Consider the following 3,565-nt stretch of genomic DNA (forward strand, 5'->3'; position numbering starts at 1 on the left):
TACAACCACCTCAGGAATATTGGGAACACTGGACAAGTAATATATCTTTGTGTGTGTGTGTTTTCTTTTCTGTTCTTAATCTCCAAACACAGTGGGTGGTGAACATAAGGCCAGTTGGAGCCTGGAGGGGCATCCTCTCTGGAGTGAAGAGACAGCCCTGCAGTGAGAGGCCACTTGATAGCCAGGAAGGCAGAGTCGGTCACCAAAGGGTGAAGTCATGACAGAATCCAAGAATGCATAGTCAATTTAGTGGAAGGGGATAGATGAACAGAAGGGAGAACCAGAAGCCCCAGATGATTAGAACAATCATCTTTTTCTCCTGGTTCTCCACTCTTAAAACTTGAGCAGACACAACTCTGAAAGGTACCTCAAGGGCCAGTCTGTCCCTAGTGTTTGCGTCACAAACAGCTTTTGCAGTATAAGCTATCTTTTGACACTGGGCTTTAAATGAATACCCTGCATGTCAGGGAAACACCCAACACCTTTCCAGCCAAGAGCAATAAATGTTCTGTTGCTCTTGAATTCTTGAAATCGTAACTGCTTAAGGTGGTTATCTTTCCAGATGACAGATATTCTTTTGTCAAAGTGGCCTTCTGTCGGCCAGGAAGAGGGATCTCACTGGGAACAGAATAGGCCGGCACCTTGAGCTTAGATTTTGCAGCCTCTAGAAGTGTAAGAAATAAACATCTGTTGTTTTAAGTTGCTCAGTCTATGATATTTGTTATAGCAACCCAAGCTGACTAATACATACAGTTACAAAGCAGTCAGGTACCCCTTGACAGTATGTTGCTATCTATGACATTCCTTTTATTTTCACAAATACACTGAAATTTTTTTTGAGAATAGCCAGAGATATGTGAAGAGCTCTCAGAAGATTCCCTCAGATCTTGAAAATCGACCCTCTAAGCAGCATGGAGATTTGAGTGTGTAAGCTCATGATAGCTAATTTTTCTGGTTCAGAGAGTATATAAAAGGATCTACAAGAACTAAACAAAAAAGAATTGTACCAAACTGGATTAACTGGGGCTCCTCAAGTGAGGGCAAGCCCAGAACACCTGCCAACAGTTAAAGATTGTGACCTACAGTCATTGTAACAAATTGCATAAGACTGATTTGGCAGAATTCCAGGTAACACCTCACTGAGAATTGCTACCAGGAAATTGCTAACAAAATGCCAAGAAAAAGTGGCTGTGAGGTGCAAAATGCAGCCCCCTTTCTCCAGTATAAGAATTGTATTTTTTTATTCCCATATGTGTATGATATTTTAGACTTAGAGGTTCAAATTTTGATCTGTTTAATAACATTCTCTTAAAATAAATGTTAAAACCTCTTGGTCCATAAAGTTGTAAACATATCATCTCCTGGGGAGGGGCGATGAGGCGAGTATGCAGCAAACAAAGCTGTAATGGGAAAATGAGTATGAAATCACATTCCCACAGACGTTGCAGTTTTAAAACAATTGGCTTTAAGTTCTGTGTCGTTTCCTTTGCCTCAACTTCCTCCTCCTATCAGTCTAGCCCAATCAGGTTTCTCAAGTGACTGAAGATCAAAATATCAGCATCTATTCCACACCTAAAGAATCTTCCTTTACATTTTCTGGGCGAGTACAATGTAGACTTTAATGTTTCCATAAGCAGAGATCAACATCCATGCAGACAGTGTGGGGTTTGGTGACGCACAAGTATAGTATGAAACATCTTCAATAAATCATATTCGCTGTGTTTCCTATTCCCGTAATGCAGGAAGTGCTGGTTCCACAGGCCCCTGGGCTCTCAGAGATAAGGAAAGCTCTGCAGTGCTCAGAATTTTCAGATAGAGCTTTGGAATTTTGCATGAGATACGGAGTATGCAGTCCTAGACTGAACAGATAGGAAGCTGTTCCTCAGGTGTCATCACCCACTGGAACTGTCTGTCTGGACCTGGAAAACATGGATAGCTGAGATTCCTCTCTGGGTTTGAGATAGGCTATTGTGTATATGTTTAGATAAACTTATACCCAAGTGCCTATCCAGCCATTGCTGTGGAATTTCGTTCATGAGAGCAATGTCCATAGTAAAGGAAGCAGATCAAACTGTGTTTGGTAGGTCTGCATATGAAAGTGGGCTTAGATTTGACATCCTGGGGTCTGGTTAAAGGATCAAATGAATCAGTAGATAAATTATTAACCGTTTTTCTTTATGTGACTTGAAACACGTTCCCATCCTGAAGTAAGGTAGGTTGTAAGCCATAAGGTAAAGCATGATAATAAGAGTTGTGAAGTCTGCATTCTGGAAGCTTTTTTTTTGTTTGGAAGTTTCTGCGGGGGTGGGGGGACATGGGGGGGGGGGGGACAAAAGCGAATATCTACATTATAAAAAGATGATATGGGTAATCCCAAACAGGTAATAGTCAGAAACATTTAAATGCTTCTCTTATAATGCTCAATAGAAATAAAGCAGGAAATAAAAGTTAAATACATCATAAAGTGTGCATGATGGCTTCAGTGTAGAAATTGTATGTCTGTTAACATGGGCTGAGGGAAACATAAAGAAATGAAAGCAGTCATATTCTTTTTTTTTTCTTACACAAAGGCAATTTATTCACAGAAAACAATAATTTGAGGAATCCTGTTCATAGATGGCTACCACGGTTGACCCCCTTTCCTGAGTGTGCTATTGGAGGGGATGAGGTTGACATCCTCCATCTACCTGATCTTCATTCCTGAGTGGATGACCGGGTTCCAGGTCCAGGGGTCTTGGTTCTATTTCCTCCTGTGGCCGGAGTTTGATGTGGAGGGCAATGATGCCCAGCTCCTTGCATCTCTGGGCTATATCCTGGGCAGCCCACATGGCAGCGTAGAGAGAGGACTCATCTTGGTCAACCTTCCAGTCACCCGGCAGATGGTTTCCTTACCAGAAAGATTGGTGACATGGACAAAAGTGTCATTGAAGGATGCAAAGATGTGGCAGCCACCAAACACATTTTCTCCTTCAGCTATGTGAGGTCCAAGGCTGATGACCTGCTCTTCCTTCTTTTCCTTCCCCTTGCAAGATTCCATTTCTGTGCATCTTCTCCAGACTCTGCCATCAGAAAGGGAAAGTAGTTATATTCTTGATGGACAGTGGGTCTTTTTGTTCCACTGTGATCGTGATACAAAAGGTGTATAACGATTGGAACAGTGGGCAACGTAATTCCTGCTTTCTTTGCAATTTCTTTGGAATGTACGTTGAATGTGTTTTGATGTTAGGGAATTACTCAGAGATCTACTGTACAGCCTTGTACCTTTGGGCAACTGTACTGTATTGTACACTTAGATTTGTTAAGAAGGTGGGTAGATCTCATGTTAAATGTTCTTACTGCAATAAAATAAATTTTAAAAAATAAAATAAAGGAATGCTTGGAAAACAGGCTCATTTTCTTTTTTTAAAGATTTTATTTTATTTATTTGACAAAGAGAGAGAACGCGAGAGAGGGAACACAAGCAGGGGGAGTCGGAGAGGAAGAAGCAGGCTCCCCGCTGAGCAGGAAGCCTGATATGCGGCTTGATCCCAAGACTCTGGGATCATGACCTGAGCCAAAGGCAGAT

The 3,565-nt window shown here is 41.6% G+C and overlaps 1 pseudogene; it reads right to left on the bottom strand.

Annotated features, from left to right (window-relative positions):
• Window positions 1-2,620: 2,620 nt before the first annotated feature.
• Window positions 2,621-3,075, bottom strand: LOC118001380 (annotated as a pseudogene).
• Between the last annotated feature and the right edge of the window lie 490 nt (window positions 3,076-3,565).

This window comes from Mirounga leonina, unplaced genomic scaffold (genome assembly GCF_011800145.1).
Source record: "Mirounga leonina isolate KUSES-001 unplaced genomic scaffold, KU_Mleo_1.0 Mir_53, whole genome shotgun sequence".
NCBI classification, from domain to species: Eukaryota; Metazoa; Chordata; class Mammalia; order Carnivora; family Phocidae; genus Mirounga; species Mirounga leonina.